Source organism: Ranitomeya variabilis, chromosome 4 (assembly GCF_051348905.1).
Source record: "Ranitomeya variabilis isolate aRanVar5 chromosome 4, aRanVar5.hap1, whole genome shotgun sequence".
Classification (NCBI taxonomy): Eukaryota; Metazoa; Chordata; class Amphibia; order Anura; family Dendrobatidae; genus Ranitomeya; species Ranitomeya variabilis.
Genome location: NC_135235.1, coordinates 254,795,969 through 254,822,618, shown reverse-complemented (window position 1 = coordinate 254,822,618; position 26,650 = coordinate 254,795,969). Strand labels below are relative to the sequence as shown.

Sequence of the window (26,650 nt, the reverse complement as noted above, 5' to 3'; positions counted from 1 at the left end):
AAAAGCCAGGCTGGAGTTTGCCGAAACTTACCTGAAAAAGCCTAAGGCTATGTGCACACGTTCAGGAATTCTTGCAGAAAATTCCTGAGGAAAACCTGAAATTTTCTGCAAGAAATCTGCTAGAAAACCGCATGCGTTTTTTGCGCGTTTTTTGCGCGTTTTTGGTGCGTTATTGATGCGTTTTTTCCGGACATTTCCCAATGCATTTTAAGTGGGAAATCCGCAAAAAAAACGCAAAATTAATGAACATGCTGCGTTTTTTACCGCGATGCGTTTTTACCGCGGAAAAAAACGCATCATGTGTACAAAAAGTGCAGAATTCATTAAAAATGATAGGATGCATAATATAAGCAGATTATTTGCGGTTTTATAGCGTTTTTATAGGGAAAAAACGTGAAAAAAACGCGAATAATCTGCAACGTGTGAAAACAGCCTAAAACGTTTTGGAAGAATGTTCTCTGGTCAGATGAGACAAAAGTAGAGCTTTTTGGGCAAAGGCATCAATATAGAGTTTACTGGAGAAAAAAAGAGGCATTCAAAGAAAAGAACACGGTCCCTACAGTCAAACATGGCAGAAGTTCCCTGATGTTTTGGGGTTGCTTTGCTGCCTCTAGCACTGGACTGCTGACCGTCTGCATGGCATTATGAAGTCTGAAGACTACCAACAAATTTTGCAGCATAATGTAGGGCCCAGTGTGAGAAAGCTGGGTCTCCCTCAGAGGTCATGGGTCTTCCAGCAGGACAATGACCCAAAACACACTTCAAAAAGCCATAGAAAATGGTTTGAGAGGAAGCACTGGAGACTTCTAAGGTGGCCAGCAATGAGTCCAGACCTGAATCCCATAGAACACCTGTGGAGAGATCTAAAAATGGCAGTTTGGAGAAGGCACCCTTCAAATATCAGGGACCTGGGGCAGTTTGCCAAAGAAGAATGGTCTAAAATTCCAGCAGAGCATGGTAAGAAACTCATTGATGGTTACCGGAAGCGGTTGGTCGCTGTTATTTTGGCTAAAGGTTGTGCAACCAAGTATTAGGCTGAGGGTGCCAATACTTTTGTCTGGCCCATTTTTGGAGTTTTGTGTGAAATGATCAATGTTTTGCTTTTTGCTTCATTCTCTTTTGTCTTTTTTCATTTAAAACAAATTAAATGAAGATAATAATAACAAAGAATTTGTGTTTGCAATCATTTTCAGGAAGAAAATGAGTATTATCTAACAGAATTGCAGGGGTGTCAATACTTTTGGCCATGACTGTAACTACTATAATACTGCCGCTATGTAATTGAACTAGCTGTTTCCAGTCAGCTAATCTCGGCACGCTCATTGCTATCTAATTAACACTGCAGGTGATTAAACTAAAGTAAATAATGACAACATTCAAAAGCGCTTACGCAGGTGGTAAATTAACTTAAAATGAAGTTAATAACAATAATTGTGGTAGTGTGGTGGGGGGCGGGAATATGTGTGGTAATGTGGTGGGGGGCGGGATTATCTGTGGTGATGTGGTGGGGGCGGGATTATGTTTGGTAATGTGGTGGGGGGCGGGATTATCTGTGGTAATGTGGTGGGGGGCGGGATTATGTGTGGTGAGGGGGCGAGATTATGTGTGGTAATGTGGTGGGGGGGTGGGATTATGTGTGGTAATGTGGTGGGGGCGGGATCATCTGTGGTAATGTGGTGGGGGCGGGATCATCTGTGGTAATGTGATGGGGGCGGGATTATCTGTGGTAATGTGGTGGGGGGCGGGATTATATGTGGTGATGTGGTGGGGGAGCGGGATTGTGTGGTAATGTGGTGGGGGGCGGGATTATCTGTGGTAATGTGGTGGGGGCGGGATTATGTGTGGTGATGTGGTGGGGGAGCGGGATTGTGTGGTAATGTGGTGGGGGGCGGGATTATGTGTGGTAATGTGGTGAGGGGCGGGATTATGTGTGGTAATGTGGTGGGGGGCGGGATTATGTGTGGTAATGTGGTGGGGGGCGGGATTATGTGTGGTAATGTGGTGAGGGGCGGGATTATGTGTGGTAATGTGGTGGGGGGGCGGGATTATCTGTGGTAATGTGGTGGGGGGCGGGATTATGTGTGGTGATGTGGTGGGGGAGTGGGATTGTGTGGTGATGTGGTGGGGGACGGGATTATGTGTGGTAATGTGGTGGGGGGCGGGATTATCTGTGGTAATATGGTGGGGGGGCGGGATTATGTGTGGTGTAGTGGGGGGCGGGATGATGTGTGGTTATGTGGTTGGGGGGCGGGATGATGTGTGGTGATGTGGTGGGGGGGCGGGATGATGTGTGGTGGGGGGTGGGATTATGTGGTAATGGGGTGGGGGCGGGATTATGTGTGGTAATAGTGTAGGGGGGCGGGATTATGTGGTAATGGGGTGGGGGGTCAGGATTATATATGGTGGGGGGCGGGATTATGTGTGGTGATGTGGTGGGGGGCGGTATTATGTGTGGTGATGTGATGGGGCGGGATTATGTGTGGTAATGGGGTGGAGGGGCGGGATTATGTGTGGTAATGGGGTGTAGGGGCGGGATTATGTGTGGTGATGTGGGGGGCAGGATTGTGTGTGGTGATGTGGCACGGATTGTGTGTGGTAATGTGGTGGGGGCGGGATTGTGTGGCAATGTGGTGGAGGGGCGGGATTGTGTGTGGCAATGTGGTGGGGGCGGGATTGTGTGTGGTAATGGGGTGGGGGGGTGGGTTTTATGTGGGGGGCAGGATTATGTGTGGTAATGCGGTGGGGGGCAGGATTATGTGTGGTGATGTGGGTGGGGAGCGGAGCTACTGTGCACGGAGCGGGATTAGCGAGTAATCACGATGCCTCATATATATAGATACAGCTGCTATATTACTTGCTGTATGGACGCTGGGTTGCTACAATGTAACAGCTGAGCGTTCTATAAGTGTTATATATGTGGATACATAGATGAAGAGTTAAAATGTGACATTCTCCCTTCCTGCAGGCACCACTAGGGAGAGCTTATTGTATACGGTGCTATTATTGAGCTCTGCAGTCATGGCCAAAAGTATTCACACCCCTGCAATTCTGTCAGATAATGCTCAGTTTCTTCTGGAAAATGATTGCAATCACAAATTCTTTGGCATTATTATCTTCATTTAATTTGTCTTAAATGAAAAAACACAAAAGAAAATGAAGCAAAAAGAAAAACATTGATCATTTCACACAAAACTCCAAAAATGGGCCAGACAAAAGTATTGGCACCCTCAGCCTAATGGTTGCACAACCTTTAGCCAAAATAACTGCGACCAACCGCTTCCGGTAACCATCAGTGAGTTTCTTACAATGCTCTGCTGGAATTTTAGACCATTCTTCTTTGGCAAACTGCTCCAGGTCCCTGATATTTGAAGGGTGCCTTCTCCAAACTGCCATTTTTAGATCTCTCCACAGGTGTTCTATGGGATTCAGGTCTGGACTCATTGCTGGCCACCTTAGAAGTCTCCAGTGCTTTCTCTCAAACCATTTTCTAGTGCTTTTTGAAGTGTGTTTTGGGTCCTTGTCCTGCTGGAAGACCCATGACCTCTGAGGGAGACCCAGCTTTCTCACACTGGGCCCTACATTATGCTGCAAAATGTGTTGGTAGTCTTCAGACTTCATAATGCCATGCACATGGTCAAGCAACCGTATTTGTCTGTGGCTTTGATGGAACCATTGACTTCAGCTTTGTTACTAATGAGACAGACATCCACAGGGTCAGAGTTTCATACTTTGGACATTTTGGGTTAGGGGTCGTGTTTCGGGATGGAAGCCTGGGACAGATGTGGAGGCCAAAAACGCGTCATCACAGTAGTAAGTAATCAGATAAAACACCAGATTTAATGCTTCCTTCACCCTCCCCTGGACCGGCCATTGGGAGCCTACGCCGTCAGTTCTACATTACTTTTCTGTTACAATGACGGAAGCCGTAATGTAAACAAATGGACGCCATTATAGACAATAAGGACGTCCTGGCCGTGATCCTGACCTTATCAGTCCCGTTTTCTGCTCCGTTGTAGGAACACCAGTGTGAATGGAGCCTATAAATAACAATTGTGTGAAATGATGATTGTATACCGACACAGGAAAGTGCTCACGTGAGGTGCGGGGTGACTCCTAACGGGGCGATGTCATATTGTCATCTATGGAGGTGTCGTCCATACAATCGGAGGCAGCAGAGTTTGTGCAATGTATCATTAAAGGGCCGGTGTTATCGATTTCCCTGTAGGCCATTGTGTCAGGAATGCCCCGTCATCCATTGCTGCGCCGCGCTCCCAGGTCGCCCATTGTGGCTGCTCCTCCGTTCCACCTACTCCTCTAATCCTCCGCTGAACATTCCTCTGATGTCAGATTATTGCAGATCAAAGCCGGCGCGTCGCTCATCACAATTATTTCAACTTAGCAGAATGATTGTGTTTTGTACGGAGGACAGAGGACGTCCTGAGGCTGGAAAATGAGATAATCCTTCCTGCCAGAGGAGCCCCCGATCTGCGGTGGAGATCTCGCCCTACTGCGCCAGGACTGCGGGAAAAACAGATCTAAAAGGATCCTCAGTGGTGAGACCTCAACACAACCGCGGCGCCATGCCCAAAATCACCAGAAATGTCATCGACATAGAACGATCACCAATGTCATACGGCAAAAGGAAGAGCGGTGTGCGGCACACAGCGGGGTAATCAGTGGGGAACAGGATGGAAATATCACGTATTGTGCCACGTAGGGTATCACGACACTATCACAAGAGGTACAGGATAATGACACTGACACTCGGGGTACAGGATAATGTCGCTGACAGTCGGGGTACAGGATAATGACACTGACACTCGGGGTACAGGATAATGACGCTGACACTCGGGGTACAGGATAATGACGCTGACACTCGGGGTACAGGATAATGACACTGACACTCGGGGTACAGGATAATGTCACTGACACTCGGGGTACAGGATAATGACACTGACACTCGGGGTACAGGATAATAGCACTGACACTCGGGGTACAGGATAATGACACTGACACTCAGGGTACAGGATAATGACACTCGGGTACAGGATAATGACACTGACACTGGGGGTACAGGATAATGACACTAGGGGTAAAGGATAATGACACTGATACTTGGGGTCCGGGATAATGACGCTGACAATCAGGGTACAGGATAATGACACTGACACTGGGGGTACAGGATAATGACGCTGACACTCGGGGTACAGGATAATGACGCTGACACTCGGGGTACAGGATAATGGTGCCGACACTCGGGGTACGGGATAATGACACTGACACTCGGGGTACAGGATAATGACACTGACACTCGGGGTACAGGTTAATGACACTGACATTCGGGGTACAGGATGATGGCACTGACACTCGGGGTACAGGATAATGACACTGACACTGGGGGTACAGGATAATGACACTGAAACTGTGGGTACTGGATAATGACGCTGACAGTCAGGGTACAGGATAATGACACTGACACTGGAGGTACAGGATAGTGACACTGACACTCGGGGTACAGGATAATGACGCTGACACTCGGGGTACAGGATAATGACACTGACACTCGGGGTACAGGATAATGTCACTGACACTCGGGGTACAGGATAATGACACTGACACTCGGGGTACAGGATAATGACGCTGACACTCGGGGTACAGGATAATGACGCTGACACTCGGGGTACAGGATAATGGTGCCGACACTCGGGGTACAGGATAATGACACTGACACTTGGGGTACGGGATAATGACGCTGACAATCAGGGTACGGGATAATGACGCTGACAATCAGGGTACAGGATAATGGCACTGACACTCGGGGTACAGGATAGTGACACTGACACTCGGGGTACAGGATAATGACACCGACACTTGGGGTACAGCATAATGACACTGACACTCAGGGTACAGGATAATGACACTGACTCGGGGTACAGGATAATGACACTGACACTCGGGGTACAGGATGATGACACTGGGGGTAAAGGATAATGACACTGACACTCAGGGTACAGGATAATGACACTGACACTCAGGGTACAGGATAATGACACTGACACTAGGGTACAGGATAATGACACTGGGGGTACAGGATAATGACACTGACACTCGGGGTACAGGATAATGACACTGACACTCGGGGTACAGGATGATGACACTGGGGGTACAGGATAATGACACTGACACTCGGGGTACAGGATAATGACACTAGGGGTAAAGGATAATGACACTGACACTTGGGGTATGGGATAATGACGCTGACAATCAGGGTACAGGATAATGACACTGACACTGGGGGTACAGGATAGTGACACTGACACTCGGGGTACAGGATAATGACACCGACACTTGGGGTACAGGATAATGACGCTGACAATCAGGGTACGGGATAATGACACTGACAATCAGGGTACAGGATAATAGCACTGACACTCGGGGTACAGGATAATGACACTGACACTCAGGGTACAGGATAATGACACTCGGGTACAGGATAATGACACTGACACTGGGGGTACAGGATAATGACACTAGGGGTAAAGGATAATGACACTGATACTTGGGGTCCGGGATAATGACGCTGACAATCAGGGTACAGGATAATGACACTGACACTGGGGGTACAGGATAATGACGCTGACACTCGGGGTACAGGATAATGACGCTGACACTCGGGGTACAGGATAATGGTGCCGACACTCGGGGTACGGGATAATGACACTGACACTCGGGGTACAGGATAATGACACTGACACTCGGAGGACAGGATAATGACACTGACACTCGGGGTACAGGATAATGACACTGACACTGGGGGTACAGGATAATGACACTGAAACTGTGGGTACTGGATAATGACGCTGACAGTCAGGGTGCGGGATAATGACGCTGACAGTCAGGGTGCGGGATAATGACGCTGACCATTGGGGTGCAAGATAAAGACCACATGGTATAACACTGGCCGTCACTCCGGGATCTTTGTTACATTGTTGCAGTCGGTGTGTACATTGTTGCAGTTGGTGTTTATGGAGCGCCCCCAGACACAGGGCCGCGGGGTAATCGGTACCGGGCCTCTCAGTCTCGGTCCTGGGGTTGTCACGGTGGCTAGACCCGGTCCGTGACCCTGCTAAGGGGCGTCCAATGAAAGGTGTGATGAGGGTGTGTGGTGCAGGTCGCGATGAATAACGAGGACACAGGGTTGCAGTCTCTTTACCTCTTTACTGAAGGCTTCGGGATCCGCAATCCAGAGTACTGCTAACAGGGCTGGCTGAGACCGGCCGGTCCGAAGGCACATCCAGAGTTCCCTTTGCAGGTGGAAATCTGTGCCTACCTACTAGCGCCTGTGTGTTGTAGTACCTCCCTGCTGAGCACCACGGGATAGTCCTCACAACTGTTGTGTCTGTTTCTGATGTTCTTTCTCACAACTCGTATTTGTTCTGATGTTCTTTCTCCGTCCCCCAGATGATATGGCTAGGACGCACCCGTATGACGGGTAGGCCTGGAGTTCTTCCGGGACCCTAGCGTCGCCCCTCTCCCACAATTGCCCTCTATGTCTGCTTAGGTGATTTAGGTGAGACAGCCAACCTATAATCAACTGTCCTGCCGCTGTTTGAAGTACTGCTTGGAGCCCAATACTTCCTCGGCGTTCCGGCCGCCGGCTACGCGACTCAGTAGGATGTTGCCACGATCTTAAGGCACGACTCCTACTGGCTTTATCTCCTTTTTGCTGCGATCTCGTTTCTCACTTCTCCACAATAAACTTCGCTTCGTTTCCTTTCTTAGGATGCCACTGCAACGGGTGCAGGCGCGGCTGTGTAACGTTCTGTTCTGTTCGCTAGGTCACTGTCAGGATCCCACCCCTGACAGAGACCCCCTGAATCTTCCCCTGCAACACCCTCTGCCACAGGATGTTGCCTGGTTCCAACCCAGTCAGCTTCTGACTAACTTCCTATCCAGCCCCCAGTTTTACCAGATTGTGAGGAGTGGCCTAATACATAGAACCCTTTGCTCCCCCTGGTGGCCAGAGTGTGAAGTGTAATGTGTGACTGTGATACCTGTTCAGGTGAACTCCTTTAGTGCCATCAGACGCACCATCACTCCCCTTAGTGGCGGAGCGTCAGTACTGCAACGACCAGGTCTCTGGGGCGCTGAACTCCCCCCCCCCCCCCCCCGGTTAAATCCAGTACTCCCAGACTGGGAAGAAAACAACAATACATGTCAGCAAAAGACATACAAAATTTTGAAATGCAATGAACAAGTAAATATAACAGTGCTTCCCTTTATGGGAGGTGAGGACTCTTGAAAGTTACAAACAAAAACAGGTTTAAATATTTTAAATAACATACTATAAATAACTTCTATTACCCAGCCGGGTATTCTACTAAGTGCAAATTCTGAACAATAATTTAACTTTTCCTTTAAGGGCGTATAGGCTGAACCCACTAAAGGCTTACTATAAAACTCTGAAATATAAATTAACTTCTTCTTTACTTCTCTTTTCTAAGTGCAACATTTTTCTTTTTACTCTCTGATTTTTCATATGCAGGACCGCCTGTCTATCTGCCCAGGCCTACTGCCTTTTTTCTTAGTACAGGATCAATTAAACATCTCTCTATGGCTCTCAGGAGGACTCACTAACTAACCCCTACGGGTTTACTTTATTGAAATTCGGCTTTCAACTCTTTCCTGTCCTCAATCTCTAGTAACACTATAAAACATTCTCTATAACTATCTAACTAACTACATATTACTTCTCTGTAAAACATTATTACCATTTACTTTCTTTGCGGCAACATTATACTTTAAGTGCAACAAGTGAACGTTCCCTTTAAGAGGGAACCAAGTCTCTTTGAGGTAATGCAGACTCTCTTTATCTGCAAGTCCGTTTAAGGCAAGAGCTTCCATGCTGTACTCAGGAACAGTCTGTTCAAAAAGCTCTCTCTTTTGTAAAACCAGTAAAGGGCACCTTTAAGAAGGTGCAAACTATTTACAATACAGTTTGTGAACCGTCCATGATTCGGCAGTCTTTGTAACATTGATGAACAAAAGCAAAAATAAAAACAAGAGCAAAAATAAAAAACAATAGGGATCCTGGGTAAACAAAGGGATCCCTTTTAGAATAACCCTGGTCGGGTATTAGCAGCAAAGGACACGTAAGACAAACAGTTCATGAACTATATACAATTTTAGCTTTCTGCAGTTTAGGCTCATAAATCAGGAGGTGGTTTCCACCAGGGCCTTACCTCACAGGTAGCTCTCTGTGGCTTAGGAAGGCCTGGCCCCAAGTCCACCCCTCTCAGCCGAGGACGGGTGGAACTCAAGGTCACACGTTGGGTCAAGACCGCCGGATGTTCCATAACGCAGGCGGCAGTCGGCTCCTCAATAAGGGGTCCGTTCTCCTGGGCCTCAGGGGCAGCCTGAAGAGCTGTACACCGCTGGACATCCTGAGCCCTCCAACCAGTCCCTCGCTGCCACCGAGTGTAAACTACGGCATCTCCAGGCTGCAGGTCGCGATCCGCGTCAATCTCCCCATAGCAGGGTTCCACCTCGCCCTGGGCGACATGTACCTTCAGCGACTCCCCGATCTCCTGGATAACTCCCCTTCCTTCCTGGGAGTTAAAGGTGACCACTACACCCCACTTCGTAGGAGGATCTTTCACTTCGGCCCTCAGATCGATCACGGCCACAGGTCGGGCTTCTCTTTCCTTCTTTCGCCACGCGGCCACCAGGCGCTGCCGGTGCTCCATCCATGGCATCAGTTTCAGATCCCGCTCCCGCGGTTCACGGCCCGGCGACGGGGTCCGTGGGTCTTCCGCGGTCGGGTCGGGTGAAGAGGGAAACGCAGGGGACAGGCGGATCTCTGCAGAGTGGACCAGCTGGGAACTCACTCGGGCGTGGGCTTCTCGGCATCGTGCCTTCTGCCGGGCTTCGGCCGCAACCACCCATTCGTCCGGCGAGCGGCTGCCGGGTCCTCCTCTCGCAAGCAGCTCTGCAGCGGTCAGCACCCGCTGTAGCGGTGGGTCCTGGCTCGCTCCCAACGATGCGGGCTGGCGCCGGGTCATCCCCACATGGCTGCTTGGAGGCCGCCATGTCTGTCCCTTCTTCTAGATCGTCTTCCTGCGTTCTCTTTTGTGGGCGGCCCCGTCTCCATGGTCTCCACCCTCCAAAGAGGATAAGAAGGCGGACCTCAGCTGCTGACGGACACGTCCTCAGGATACAGTAACATTTAGACTGGGCGGCCATTGTCTTTCGCGCTCTTCAGCTTGTCTACGCCCACTTCCACGCCCTTCTTCTTCTCCTGCGCTCCCCTTGGCGCTGTAATGGCGGCGGTTTTGGCGGGAAGTGGCAATTCACAGTCTTTGCAATAAATCACAGTTCAAGCACAATTCAGTCACAGCTCCAAGGCACACATGACCTGATTCTTCAGGCTTAAGTAGATCCTGTTCGTGACGCCAAGTTAGAGCGCCCCCAGACGCAGGGCCGCCGGGTACTCGGTACCGGGCCTCTCAGTCTCGGTCCTGGGGTTGTCACGGTGGCTAGACCCGGTCCGTGACCCTGCTAAGGGGCGTCCAATGAAAGGTGTGATGAGGGTGCGTGGTGCAGGTCGCGATGAATAACGAGGACACAGGGTTGCAGTCTCTTTACCTCTTTACTGAAGGCTTCGGGATCCGCAATCCAGAGTACTGCTAACAGGGCTGGCTGAGACCGGCCGGTCCGAAGGCACATCCAGAGTTTCCTTTGCAGGTGGAAATCAGTGCCTACCTTCTAGCGCCTGTGTGTTGTAGTACCTCCCTGCTGAGCACCACGGGATAGTCTTCACAACTGTTGTGTCTGTTTCTGATGTTCTTTCTCACAACTCGTATCTGTTCTGATGTTCTTTCTCCGTCCCCCAGATGATATGGATAGGACGCACCTGTATGACGGGTAGGCCTGGAGTTCTTCCGGGACCCTAGCGTCGCCCCTCTCCCACAATTGCCCCCTATGTCTGCTTAGGTGATTTAGGTGAGACAGCCAACCTATAATCAACTGTCCTGCCGCTGTTTGAAGTACTGCTTGGAGCCCAATACTTCCTCGGCGTTCTGGCCACGTGCCTCAGTAGGATGTTGCCACGATCTTAAGGCACGACTCCTACTGGCTTTATCTCCTGTTTGCTGCGATCTCGTTTCTCACTTCTCCACAATAAACCTTGCTTCGTTTCCTTTCTTAGGATGCCGCCGCAATGGGTGCAGGCGCGCCTCCGTAACGTTCTGTTCTGTTCGCTAGGTCACTGTCAGGATCCCACCCCTGACAGAGACCCCCCTGAATCTTCCCCTGCAACACCCTCTGCCACAGGATGTTGCCTGGTTCCAACCCAGTCAGCTTCTGACTAACTTCCTATCCAGCCCCCAGTTTTACCAGATTGTGAGGAGTGGCCTAATACATAGAACCCTTTGCTCCCCCTGGTGGCCAGAGTGTGAAGTGTAATGTGTGACTGTGATACCTGGTCAGGTGAACTCTTTTAGTGCCATCAGACGTACCATCACTCCCCTTAGTGGCGGAGCGTCAGTACTGCAACGACCAGGTCTTTTGGGCGCTGCATTTACATTGTTGCAGTTGGTGTTTACATTGTTGGTTACCTGCTGAAGCCTCCAAACAAATGCACCAGCAGGGCGCATCGGACCCGATTAATGATGGCAAAAACACAGGTGCAAAAAATACCAATGAAACAACCACTTTCAATCCAGTATTGGTTGTTTGGCATTAGTGCACAAAAAGATAAGCGATAATAGTCTGTATGTGGCATTGTTTACACAAGCAATGCAGAGCATCTGGTCTACAGCCTATTACTAACGCACATACAGGCGGGCTGCCCAGTGCTACAAAATGCATGCTGTGTGAATAGAGCAGGTAACCATCTCTGCTTTTTTCTCAGTGATTTTTTTTGTCAATTTTCTGGAGGATTTTTAAGTCCTCTTTGTGCGTCTGTGAGTGTTTACATTGTTGCAGTCGGTGTGTACAGTGATGCAGTCGGTGTTTACATTGTTGCAGTCGGTGTGTACAGTGATGCAGTCGGTGTTTACATTGTTGCAGTCGGTGTTTACATTGTTGCAGTCGGTGTCTACATTGTTGCAATTGTTTACATTGTTGCAGTCGGTGTGTACAGTGTTGCAGTCAGTGTTTACATTGTTGCAGTCGGTGTGTACATTGTTGCAGTCGTTGTTTACATTGTTGCAGTCGGTGTTTACATTGTTGCAGTCGGTGTGTACAGTGTTGCAGTCGGTGTGTACAGTGTTGCAGTCGGTGTTTGCATTGTTGCAGTCGGTGTGTACATTGTTGCAGTCGGTGTGTACAGTGTTGCAGTCGGTGTTTGCATTGTTGCAGTTGGTGTGTACAGTGTTGCAGTCGGTGTGTACATTGTTGCAGTCGGTGTGTACAGAGTTGCAGTCGGTGTGTACATTGTTGCAGTCGGTGTGTACAGTGTTGCAGTCGGTGTTTGCATTGTTGCAGTTGGTGTGTACAGTGTTGCAGTCGGTGTGTACATTGTTGCAGTCGGGGTGTACATTGTTGCAGTCGGTGTGTACAGTGTTGCAGTCGGTGTGTACAGTGTTGCAGTCGGTGTTTGCATTGTTGCAGTTGGTGTGCACATTGTTGCAGTCGGTGTGTACATTGTTGCAGTCGGGGTGTACATTGTTGCAGTCGGTGTGTACATTTCTATCCTCCCCGCTTCCCGTCCTCTCGGTTGCTGATGCCCGCGCTCAGGACCGCCCCTGGTAATGATTTTCCTCTGTTGGCAGCTCCTATGTTGTGGTCATACAGTAAAACCTCAGGAAGGTATTAGCCTCTGATGGCGGCCAGCTTCCTCTCCAGAGAATTTTTATCTGATTTTTGATAGTTTCTAACCCAGAAAACACATCTTTTTCTTAAAAAGTGAAGTCAGAATACAAGTCATATTATATGAGCAAGAAAGTAAGAAGAGTCCCCAAAAGGTGGAAGGTTCCGAATTCTTTACCTGTGCCCTTACATGTTTAAAGGGAACTTCCATGGTCTTATAGTCAGTATGTGACGGGAGTTGTTAGGTTGTCACAGACCCTCCATTGCCCCTATCATCAGTGCAGCCACCATCCCCCTTTCCCAGATACAACACACGCATCACAACACATTTTGTTTATTTTGGGGGAGCTCATACTTAAGATCGCACATACCCCCCACTTCCCAACTGTTCCCATACTCCCCGCAGCGTCGCCTCATTATCTGCAGCGGTGCGATAATATTTTTTTTACCTTTGCACCTCGCTCGGCATCATCCAATCTCTTAAATTCCTTCTCCGTTACTGGAAAGCTAATTATAGATGAATGCCCAAAATTGTTTTAAGGAAAGTGGTTAAGAAACGGCGTTTAATGTGGAAAGTATTGTACAGCTGGAGAGTTTAGGAGGAACAGGGGTCCCATAAAGCCCCTCTTCTCCAGCTGCTCCATTAATTAAAACAGGCGCTGCATTACTTTGTCTCATTTTTTTTGCTCTGCGCTCAGGCAGCCATTAGAATAAGTCCTGCCAGCGGTGATTGCTGGCGCAGAGCATCGCAGGAGCAGTGGAGCCAAGGGATGGCAATGCTCTGCAGCCCTTCAGTGGACGCAGACGTGGGAACGTTCTGCAGACATTTACAGGTTGCAATGTTCTGCAGATGTTCATATGTCACAGTTAGAATAGAATGCGAGAATGCTCTGCGGACATCCATTCGTCATACATGTTGCCGCTTCGTGTTCTGCACTCATCCATACGGTACATGTAGAAGGATGTTGCAATGCTCTGCATCTGCTCATAGGTTATAAACATGAGACCGTGTGATGCTCTGCAGCTGTTTATATGTTACATACATTAAAATGTGGGAATGCTCAGCGTACGTTATGTGCTTGCAGTGCTTTGTGCTATTCATGCAATGGAGAAATGCTCTGCAGACATTTATAGATTATACCTGGGGTTCAGCTGGCGGAGCATTTCTCCCATATTTCGGGTGCCAGAGATGGTGCCAACAAGCCTCACGGTGGAGGCCGGGGAGTTTACAGTTGAAATCCGAATTATATCCCCCCTTCTTCTATTGTAAATTCTGTTTATTAGTAAAATGTACAAAGTTTCTGCTGTTCACAGTAAACCAAAGAAAAAAGAACAATGTAAATATCTGAACACAATTTACACCAAGAGGTTTCTCCAAATGTAACACAAAATGGCAATATTCCTGATTCCTGCAGTCTCAGGATTATTCACTCCTTCATGACCAGCATCAATAGTATCTAGTAGGGCCCCTCTAGCTGTTGTGACCTGCTGCACACAATATATACATAGCCTCCACTGTGATCCACTGTAGACCTCACCGAGCCACCGCCGTGCTTCAATGTAGACATCACCAAGCCCCCACGTGCTTCACTGTAGACCTCACCGAGCCACCGCCGTGCTTCAATGTAGACATCACCAAGCCCCCACGTGCTTCACTGTAGACATCACCGAGCCCCCACCGTGCTTCAATGTAGATATCACCAAGCCCCCACATGCTTCACTGTAGACATCACCGAGCCCCCACCGTGCTTCACTGTAGGCATCACCGTGCCCCACCTTGCTTCCCTGTAGGCATCACTGAGCCCTCATTGTGCTTCACTGTAGGCATCACCGTGCCCCCGCCGTGCTTCACTGTAGGAATCGCCAAGCCCCCACCGTACTTCACTGTAGGAATCACCGAGCCCCCATCGTGCTTTACTGCAGGTATCACTAAGCCCCTGCCGTGCTTCACTGTAGGGATCAACAAGCCCTCGACGTATTTCACTGTAGACATATCCAAGCACCCGCCATGCTTTACTGTAGGAATTAACGAGCCCCCACCATATTTCACTGTAGACATATCCGAGCACCCGCCGTTCTTTACTGCAGGCATCACTGAGTCCCGCCATCTTCTTCTCAGCATATGCTTCATTCTTCCTCCATACTCCGCTGGCACATAAGTCTGAAAATTCCAGTTTTGTTTAATTGCTCTACAGAACAGAATCAAATAACTTCTATGGTGAATTTGAGAATATTTGAGGCAACTTTTCTACTGTTTTTGGGTAAGTAGGGCTAGGTGTCCAGTGGCGTACTGGCCATAGAGGCAGACCATGCTGCGGCTATTGGGCCACGTGTTGGAGGTGATGAATTGCAGCAGCAGCACTACTCTCATCATCTCAATTTCAAGGGTATCTGAATCTTCAGGGTGCAGATAGTTAAATAAAATGGTGCAACAGGGAATCATTAGTTTCTTGTTCCGCCATTCAGCCTCTATGTCTGAATCTCAGCACAGTAGGTGCAATGACAGCAGTAGATTGCGCCTGCTGCATGGAGGTTCGGTCCACACAGTAAATAGCGAGGCAGCACATCGAGAGAATGGGGGTTGCGGAGTATTGTTTTTCCTTTAATTGAGTATGTCAGTACTTGTTGGGCCTATCATACCATTGTAGGGGGGCTATGAGTGGGACAGCGGGGTCCATTATCCTGTGTGGGAGGCTCTGGGGGACATCATACTGTGGAACAGTGGATGTGGGACCATGATGCTGTTGGTGGGGGTATGCGGGGGCCATCATTCTTGGTATGTGAGGTCTTTTGGGCATCATACTGTGTGGGGAGCTGGGAGGATTTATATTTGTGGGGCATCATACTTTTTGCTCTATACACCTCTGCCCTAGCCAGTCCAGGCATTTGATGCATTTTTGATTTTTTTACTTTTTTTTTGTTTTGAGATCCAAGTGTGGACCAGCCTCAGGGCTCCTAACCAAACTCAGCGGCCTCAGAGGCGTCAACAGGGCTCGGACTGTGAACTGAATCTCTGCCCTGAGTATGGGGAAGCCTAGAGCCAAGTGGTGGGAATACCTGCAGACACTCAGGGTATGTGCACACGCTGCAGATTTTGCTGCGGATCCGCAGCGGATTGGCCGCTGCGAATTCGTAGCAGTTATCCATGAGTTTACAGCACCATGTAAACCTAAACAAAATGGAAAACAAAATCCGCAGTGCACATGCTGCAGAAAAAAACATGCGGAAATGTAGCTTTGTTTATTCCGCAGCATGTCAATTCTTTGTGCAGATTCCACAGCGGTTTACACCTGTTCCATAATAGGAATCCGCAGGTGTAAAACCGCAGGTGAAATCCGCGGAAAAACTGCGGTAATTCCGCAGTAAATCCGCAGTAAATCCGCAGTGCGGATTTCCTGTGGATTTACCAAAATCAGTGCGGAAAAATCTGCACACCTTTCCGCAACGTGTGCACATACCCTCAGACATGTCATCTTCTGACCTTCAGCATTTCATTTAGGTTATTCAATAATAACGAATGACAAATCCCAGAATACTAACTAGATCGGAGTCAGTGCTCTATCCGGTCCCGCATCTCCCAGAGCTCCAGTGCTTCCCGTTTATCTGTAACATTAATCCAAGGCTTTTATTTATTCCTGATTACATCATTCTCATAACTTCATAGATCAAAATAAATATTTAAAAACCATGGCTTGCACCCATATCTGTGGTACACGGGGATTCTCTACTTTTTAGATAGGACAGACACAGGTGGAGACAAAATTATTCACCCTTTCCTCATTGCAAATTGGATTAGCAAAATTTCCAAACTTTATGAAACAAAAACAATGTAAATCACTGACCCAATTAATATATAATATGTAAGTGATTTATCCAAGGATTCTGATTGCAGTTGCAGATTAATAGACAGCAGGATGGATCTCACAACTGTTGCTAATAATATGATGGAGTGTTGATCGCGCCCATTGCAGTCACTGTTACCGTCCGGCTTCCACATAGTAGCAGCAACTATTTGTCATGTCTCTGGCACATTATTCCCCACCAGTATAGGCATTTTGTGTTTTCCCTTTTTTTATCCATTCGCTAAAAAAATAAAACTCAGGAAAAAAAAGCAAAGAAGTTGCTTGGTGCCTGGTATGTGGCTGGGAGCTGTAAATCAGGATTCTGCGTCCAGGGACAGGTTTGTTTCTTGGTTCGGGGTCTGTTCAGTTCCTCAATGTATATGATAGAAGTAATAATCTCCCAAGTGTTTACATTCCCTCACCCGGCGCAGGTCCACATTGCCTTTTATAGGCTGGAGCCTCACACGGTTACTGTAAACAGGCTGGTGCCGCTTGGCAGTGGGTACTATCTCACACAGGGACATTTAACAATTCCTCCCTGAGGATGAAATAAGCCATTGGCGCAGGGTTGGCTCCAGACACTCAACACCTCCTCAGATGATTCCCCTGTGCAAAGTGCTAAGGGTCCGGAAACACCCAAAACATTCGACTTTTGTAACAAACGTTTTACCTTTAGGGTATGAATACTTATACAACCAGGTATGAAAAATCAATAAGCCAATCTAAGTCATGTCTGAAAATACACTACCGTTTTGTGTCCACAGCTCCTGTTCACGCCTATGTGTCTCCATGGCTACAGACTACATACAAACCCTGACCCTACAGTCATACACCCTCCAACTGTCCCCTACTCCTCGCTAACAAACACTTCTACCCCATTAATTTTGTGACCTCCAAAAAGAGCAGCACCTCTCTTTTTCTAAAATACTCTGTGCTGCTGAAGATATCACCCTGCTCCTTCTAATACGTAACTTTTAGTTAATGATCACCCACAAACTCAAGATTAACTCACCGATATCCTAAAATACTCTGCGCTGCAGAGCGTACGCTCCTCCTTTTACTATATAACTTTTAGGATGTGATCACCCACAAGATCAAGATCAACTCACCCACATCCTGAAATACTCTGTTCTGTGCTGCTGTAATGATAGAACGTTCACACTGTAACCACTGACAAGATGTGTGAGTGGGGGAAGGATTACAGTGTAACCATGTAAGGCTACGTTCACATTTGCGTTGCGTCGGGCGCAGCCGCGGCGACGCATGCGTCATGCGCCCCTATATTTAACATGGGGGGCGCATGGACATGCGTTGCACTTGCGTTTTGTGATGCATGCGTCACTGTGGTGCATGCGTCAGGGCGCAGAGGACGCAGCAAGTTGCAGTTTTTTCTGCGCCCAAAACCATGCAAAAGTAGACGCATGCGTCACAAAACGCTGCGTTGTGCATGCGTTTACATTTGCGTTGTGCGTTGCGTCGCCGACGCTGCGGCGCACAAATGTGAACTTAGCCTTAGAAACTAATAAGGCAGGTTGGGGGGATATGGCAGCCATAGAATTATCACCCAGATATAGCCGAATCAAAGCTTTACGATGACCCGAGTGTATAATTACATGAAATATTTCTCCTGGTCATTAATAAGAATTTCAGTTTCATTATTCCCAGGACCACGGCTGCTGGTCCCGAGCTGCATTCCCTCCGCTCCGCTACGGCTAAAACGCTTGCAGATGTGTCAGAGCTGCGCACTCCAGCAATGCTCCGCACTGTCTGCTTCCATTTACTCCACAGTCCTTGTTATGTTCCAGTTATCAGGCACTTCTCATGCTGAACCCAGAACTAAAGAGAAATGTGACGCATCATCTCCTCCATCCTACAAACAGCGTTTTCCCTTAAATTACAGATATATTTCCATGCAGTATCCTCCAATTATACAATTCCCAAGCGGCTCCCAAAGAATTCAGATGCTCCACAGCATTGGTCCGTCCGTAACTTCATGATGTCACAGAAGATAAAACATTACCGTATATCATCTGAGAAAATGAAACACGTTACCGGCTGCTACAACTGGTCTTCTTACTGTATCATCCATGATATTTTTTCATCTGTGACATCACCGTATCATTCAAAATGTGTTACCTGGGATACAATTGTATTATCTGTGACATCATATTATTTTCTGTGATATTGTTTTATCATCTGTGACATCATGTTTTTATCTATGATATTTTAGCATTTCTCACATTGTGGCGTCATGTTCTGTTGTCATCTATGATATCTATTTTGTTATTATGTTATCATTATATGACTGGTTACATGATTTTATCATCTGTGACATCATAAGATCATATTTTTATCTGTGATACTTTATCATCGGTGACATTTTATCATCTGTAGCATTCAGTTATGTTTTTCTCTATTATATCTATTTTGCTACTTGTTATATAATCTTATCATCTGTGACATTCAGTACTGGGCAAAACTTTTAGGCAGGTGTGGAAAAAATGGGTTCAAAATATAAAATGATGATAGCTTATTTTTATCTATTAATAAAATTTAAATATCATCAATATTTGGTGACCGCCCGTCACCTCCATCATCAGTATCTTGTGACCGCCTGTCGCCTCCATCATCAGTATCTGGTGACCGCCCATCACCTCCATCATCAGTGTCTGGTAACCGCCTGTCACTCCCATCATCAATATCTGGTGACCGCCCATCGCCTCCATCACTTCTTGTCACTTGCATAGAGTTTTTGAAGGATCTCAGCAGGAGGTTGTTCCAAACATCTTGGAGAACTGACCCCAGATCTTCTGTGTATGAGGCTTGTGCGGATCCTTCTGTGTCTTCATGTGATCCCAGACAGATGGGATGATGTGAGATCATCGCCCCCAGGACTCCTCGTCATCATTAATGACATTTTCTGAATATTGGGGGTCATTGTCCTTCTGCAGAATAAATTCTGAGCCACTCAGACCCCTCCCTGATGGTATTACATGATGGGTAAGTATCTGCCAGGATTTCTCAGCATCGAGGACACCTAGAAGTGGCAACATTGAGAACCGTAGATACAGTGGCCGGCCAAAGAAACTTAGTGCAGCAGATGAACGACACATCATGCTATTTCCTTTGGAAGTCAGAAGATGTTCAGCAGTTCCATCAGCTGAGACCTGGCAGCAACCAGTGGGACCTAGAAATAGCCATCTACTGTTAGGAGAAGTCAGGCCACAAGTAGCTTTCATAGAAGAATTGTGGCCAAAAGCATTTTCTTCTACATGGAAACAAAGCCAAGCTATGCACGAAAACATAGGAGCCAAGGGGCAGAAAAATGGCATCAGGTGCTCCAGACTCATGAGTCGAAATGTTAAATATTGAAATGTAGCAGAAGCAAATTGTTCCTGAAGGGCTGATGAGAGGCACAATAATGAGGGTGTGCAGGAGCGGTGATGCACGGTGGAAGATCCTGCAAGTTTGAGGCTGTATTTCAGCAAATGGAATTGTAGATTTGGTCAAGATTAATGGTGTCCTCAATGCTTGAAACTCCAGAAGATACTTTCCCATCATGTAATATCATCACGAGGCGTCTGATGGGCTCCAAATTTATTCTGCAGTCGGACAATGAACCCCAACATCCAGCCAAATTCATTAATAACGAGGAGTCCTGGGAGTGATGATCCGGTCCCACAGAGTCCTGATCTGACATCATCCCATCTGTCTGGGATCACATGAAGAGGCAGAAGGATCCGCACAAGCCTCATACACAGAAGATCTGGGGTCAGGTCTCCAAGATGTTTGGCACAATCTCCTGCCGAGATCCTTCATAACCTGTGTACAAGTGACAAGAAGAAGTGATGCAGGCAAAGTGCGATCACCAGATACTGATGATGGAGGTGACGGGCAGTCACCAGGTACTGATGATGGATGCAACGGGCAGTCACCAGGTACTGATCATGGAGGTGACGGGCGGTCGCCAGATACTGATGATGGGGGTGACGGGCGGTCACCAGATACTGATGATGGAGGTGACGGGCGGTCACCAGATACTGATGATGGAGGAGATGGGCAGTCACCAGGTACTGATGATGGAGGCGATGGGCGGTCACCAGATACTGATGATGGGGGTGACGGGCGGTCACCAGATACTGATGATGGAGGCGATGGGCGGTCACCAGATACTGATGATGGGGGTGACTGGCGGTCACCAGATATTGATGATGGAGGTGAAAGGCGGTCACCAGATACTGATGACGGGGCAACGGGTGGTCACCACATACTGATGATGGAGGTGACGGGCAATCACCAGATACTGATGGGATTCACATTTCTTTTTTGTTCATTCACTTTGTATTTTGTTAGTTGATAGAAATATACTATTAACCCTTTCATTTCTGAAAGCTTCTTATTCTGCAGCATTTTTCTACCTAAAACATTTGCGCAGTACTGTATGTTGTAATGACCAGCGATAATATTGTGGTGTCACAAATAATATGATATCACAGCTGCCATGTCATCATCTGTTATATAATGATATCATTTGTGACATCCTAAAATCATCTGTGACAAGTCTACAAAACACGTGAAAATTAAAAAGGTGGATTTTTATTTTAATAAAAAGGCGATTACAGACTTAGAGAACTGCAGCAGTTAAGACAAACTATGACCGGTCATTCCCTCTGATACATTACATGTAGAATCGTCATTGCTCTAGGAAACTCTGACACATTTTGTGATGCCTAGAACAGAATTTGGGGGATGAGAACAGCTTTTCCTGTTGTTGTTTGGTGCATCATGCGTTGCTTTAGTAATATACTGGTTGCCACTCGCTTTTTACAGACTCCTGAGCAGAAAATCTCCAGCACAACGCTGTGATGTTTCTACCTAGATCACTGCACATATTTGCAGATTTACCATGAAGAACGCTAAGTAGCTGTATGACAACTCCCCTGGGATCTACAATGGAAGCCATTGTGGTTGTCAGACAAACTTCCTAGGAACAAATTAAACTCTGAAAACTTTTTGAAAGAGGATGATTTAAGGATATATATTTCTATTTTAGAGGTAAATGCTCATTTTTGTTTATTTTTACCTATATAGAATAAGATCCGGTGGAGAGCAGAGGATCCTCCAGAGGAATAATTACCGAGCCATGAGATTTTGTTTAGCAAAACCAGTGACCTAATCGCCAGAAAACATCTATGAGAAGAGAGGAAAATGCAGGAAATGATGGATGTTAATGTCTCCCAGGCTCAGGCTGCAGAGCGCAGCTTTTCTGCCCAATTACTGCTTTATACGTTGTGTAATTCATGAACTCTCCATTTATGACGAAGGGTTAAATCCTGGCACCGAACCATTGACTGTAACATGAGAGAAGAGCAGGGGCTCGGGATTACAGCATAAGCCAAGGTATATGGACCACAGGTCTGTACAGAGCGACCAACGCATGAAAAGTCACAAAAGGGAAACATGAATGTCATAAGATACGATGAAGCTGAGAAAACCAATGTCAGATCATCCATTTATCTAACATCGAGCTACATCAGTGCAATATCTGATAATCCATCCAACAGAGATGACCAGAAAAAAAGCCTCAAAACCCTGGTCCAGCGTAATGCATGACCGCAAGAACAGTGCCCTGCGAGCCATCACCACCAGCGCCTCTTCTGATTGGTAGGCCCAGTGTGATGTCATGTGCGAGTCACACCGCCATGATGATGTCATGTTGGTCCTACTGCAGGAGAGGCGCTGGGGATGCCGGCAGGTCAGAGGAGCTTCACACGGCCCTATTCCGGAAGCCAGAGACTACCAAGATGGCTGTTGGCTGGACCACGGTCCTAAGAATTTTTCTTTTGCTCAACTCTACTATCCATCTAATATCTGATATCTAGCTACTTAATCTATCCAATATATTGCTCTATTTATCCATCCAATTATAAATTCTGTATCTTCTATTTATCTAATATATTTTCTGCATTTTCGTCATATCTGTGTTATCTGTCACTCATCGATGTTCATTTCTCATATCGATGTGATTATTCTATCTAAATGTGGTGACTGTATTTAGCTCTGCTGGTTTTTATTAATAGGAGCTGTGCAAATCCAATGAAATACATGTACTCACAGGAAGAAAGGACGTCTAATTTATCCAAACTCTTTACAAAACTCAGATTTTCCTGTCTGATATTATTTATTTTATATTCAGAACTTTCTGTTAGAATATAGAAACTGCAGTCCCATAAAGAGACTGAACCTGAAGGATGCCAGGTACATTCAGTGTAAGCCACTGACAGCTCTTACATTATTATTTTAATGTAAGAAATGTAAGACCAATACCTTCAATACTCCATAGAGAACCATGAAGGAAAAATCTACTAATTTAGGACAGACGAAACTGGCCTGTCCTAAATCATAGACATTAGCACTAATGTAGTGTAAGAGAGAGACAGAAACCTTCCACATCCAGAGATTGCACAAACCTGATTACTGAAACAACAAAGACAGGGGTGATAGATAGATAGATAGATAGATAGATAGATAGATAGATAGATAATATATAAATAATATATAATAGATCAATAATAGATAGATAGAAGATAGATAATAGATAGATAGTATATATATAGATAATAGATAAATAATAGATTGATAGGTTTATATAGTTATTAGATGTTCATCTTTTTTATGCATAAGGATTACATTTAATTTCAAATTAAGGGAACAGCAATGGGTGCAACATCTACCCCATTATAATACTCTGTTTGGAAATCTTATATCTGTCACATATAGATTCAATTTTATGCAGGGTCAGTTTGAAGAGGATGAATAGCAGCAAGATTAATAAAAACAATGACAAAAATTATGCAGTTGACATTGAAAACTCAAAGATCAAAGAAGAAAACTGAACATTGAAGACAAGCTGCATTTATAGGGCCTGACTGGATCCCATGACTGAGGATCACTGATACTGGTATTACTTGTGGCATTTCCCATGATATTAGTAATATTGAGTCACATTAACTGTACAACCCTGATTATTGGATAATTAGATACAGAGCCTTTATAGATAGATAAAGCAGAGGAGAGATATAGACTAAATGTTTAGATAGATGAATACAAGATAAAAAGAAGATAAAACTATATATGTATATATTACACATAAAAAGATAGTACACAAAGTCTTAAAATAAACATTGGGTGTTTATGTTATTTGTTTCATATGTTTGTATTTCACATCTATCTTACCCATCTGTCTCATATCCATGAAACATTAAGTATAAGGAACAGGATTGATTTTGTTTTCTATTTAAGGGAACAGATATGGGGGCAACTTTAACCTCATCCTAAGCCAAAACCTATTGGGGTATTGGAAATAGAATAATAGAATGTTTTGGACAATGGATACATCGAACGGATAAGATTTTTTTTCGGGTCAATGAGAATAGAAAGGGGAAGAAGATGAGATATAGCAAAAAAAAAATAGGAGCAATGACAAATATTGTGAAAATGATGTAAAGAAGCCTAAGATTCAAGCTGAAAAAAAGAACATGCAGGAGGATCAGTATTTATAGGGTGTGACTGGTGGCCACATCACAGTATCACTACTACTGGTATTATTCCTCACACTTCTAATGTGAGCAGTTGTGACTATTAATTAAAACTCAGATCCGTGTTACAAGGTGCTCCATAATCTCATTACAATTATTGTGACTTCCACTAGTTTATTGTTGTACAAAGTTCACCTCCATCTGCTGCGATAACCTTTTATTTGGCCTGGTCAGATGAGTGTACCTACTGGCACCTCTCCTTCCGGGGCACAATACTTCAGAGATGGCAGCACTGAGCTCTGACAGATCCAATGTTACATCTCACCCAAATCACTAACCATCAACGGAAAAAAAAATGTTTAAAAATATTTTTAAAAATGAATCTGTTTTTTATTTTTATTTTTGGTTTTTCTAAAGTTGCGTGAAATTTAATGGCCAATATTATAGTCCCCCCCCCTTTCTTTCACACCCTCCCCCTGCTCAGTTACGCCCCTCTGTTAATCAGGACTTTAGGAAAGCTGGGTTTTTCTCTCCAGATCTTTTAACCTCTTTGCAGCCCCAACATTTATGTAGTGAGCCGTGTGTGTTCTCCGCGCGCCGCCGCAGCAGCGCTCACATCTGGCGCTGCAACACGGGATCTTCCCGATATAATGTGAATTTACTTTAAAACTGTTAAAGGAAACAAATAAAGCAATTTTGTGGTTAACAGTTAGAGGCTGAAATCCAAGCGATCTCCGTAAACATACACCCCGGCCTGCAAGACTTGGAAACTGTGTCTGCGCGCGGCCACGATTAACCCTTACTGCTCCAGCCAGCAGTGAAAAAAGACTGCGGCCATCAGATACACTGTCACACTGCGATTGCTACAATCGCTCACTTCTATACAGATGTAGCAGGGCTGAAAGTGGCATTTAACCAAGGGGATAGAAAAATAGAAGTTTACGTAGTAAAATGGTTTCAGCCCTGTGCAAAAGCATCGGTAATGTACCTTGCTGTCAAAATGACAAATTCAGCTGTGCTGCACCTTGTACTTAATTCACACTGCAGAAAGCGACGCTGTTTATGTCAGTGTGTCATTTTTTTCATTACTGTTGACTTGTCACATCTTTATCTGCACGGCTAATGACTTGTCTGAATGAACTGGTACAGGACGGTTACGACAACATGAACATATGTAGCAGAGCTGAGTTTGTATTGGAGCAGAGAGGCGTCTGGTGAAGCCCAAATGGAGCCGTAGTTTATATCATTTAGCAAAGTGCAGAGCTGAGTTTGTCAGATGAACTGAGGACAAATATCCTATAGTATGTAGGACGGTGCAGAGCTGAGTTTGTCAGATGAACTGAGGACAAATATCCTATAGTGTGTAGGATGATGTAGAGCTGAGTTTGTCAGATGTCCTGAGGACAAATATCCTATAGTATGTAGGACGGTGCAGAGTTGAGTTTGTCAGATGTCCTGAGAACAAATATCCTATAGTATGTAGGACGGTGCAGAGCTGAGTTTGTCAGATGAATTGAGGACAAATATCCTATAGTATGTAGGATGGTGCAGAGCTGAGTTTGTCAGATGAACTGAGGACAAATATCCTATAGTATGTAGGATGATGTAGAGCTGAGTTTGTCAGATGTCCTGAGGACAAATATCCTATAGTATGTAGGACGGTGCAGAGCTGAGTTTGTCATAGGCAGCAGTTAACTAGCTGTCATGAGCAGATGTAGCAGTGCTAGTTTGCACAGCTGAGTTTGTCATTCTGCACAATGCATGGTGATATCACAAAGTCTAACCTTTGGTTTTGCATAGGACTGCAGGTAAAACTTTACTTACTTTTGCACGCACCCCAAACTCTGCTACATCTATACTGTTAATTTCACAGTATGTTTAAGTGTACAGTAAATAGCAGAGCTGGCGTGGCGGCGATGGGTACCGTGCGTCACTTACCTTCTCGCCGCCCTGAAAGGTCTCGTGTCGCAGCCTCGTCCGACTAACGCTGGTCTCCGGGAGCAGATGCCGCAGTCGCCTGTTCCTCCAGAGCTCAGCCCCTCCGCTGTGGCTTTCTGCCCAGCGACTTTTGCTTAGCAGCCAAGGAAACTTTCTCTAAAGGGGGAACGAGAGCCAGAAATTGCTTTGAAACGAAGACACAGAGAGGACGAGGGCGGAAGGGAAGGTTCTTGTCTCAGTTTGTTCTATGAAAGAAAAATTGCAAAAAAATTTTTATTTTTTTTTATTTTGGAAATTGACAACACATGCCTGCTGAATGGAGCAGAGGCCTAGTAAACAGCCCATCCTCGATGAGCGCGCCGCCCCAGCAACAAACACGCAGGAAACAGCCAAGATAACAGGAATAGTGACTAAAAAACATGTGTTTTGGATGGAAAGTTGACCCTCTCTCCACCGGCAAATTTTTTCTTCTTTCTTTTGCCGCCACTGATTATTTCTCAATGTGAACGTTGGAGCCACGAT

At 46.1% G+C, this 26,650-nt stretch overlaps 1 protein-coding gene across 1 annotated transcript in view; it reads right to left on the bottom strand.

Moving 5' to 3' along the window:
• CDON (cell adhesion associated, oncogene regulated) overlaps positions 1 to 26,324 on the bottom strand; it is a 91,651-nt gene extending 65,327 nt beyond the window's left edge. Inside the window, exon 1 of the mRNA XM_077249531.1 lies at positions 26,129 to 26,324. The gene's annotated coding sequence lies outside the window, so the exon portion shown is untranslated. The remainder of the gene's footprint in view (positions 1 to 26,128) is intronic.
• Positions 26,325 to 26,650: the final 326 nt, after the last annotated feature.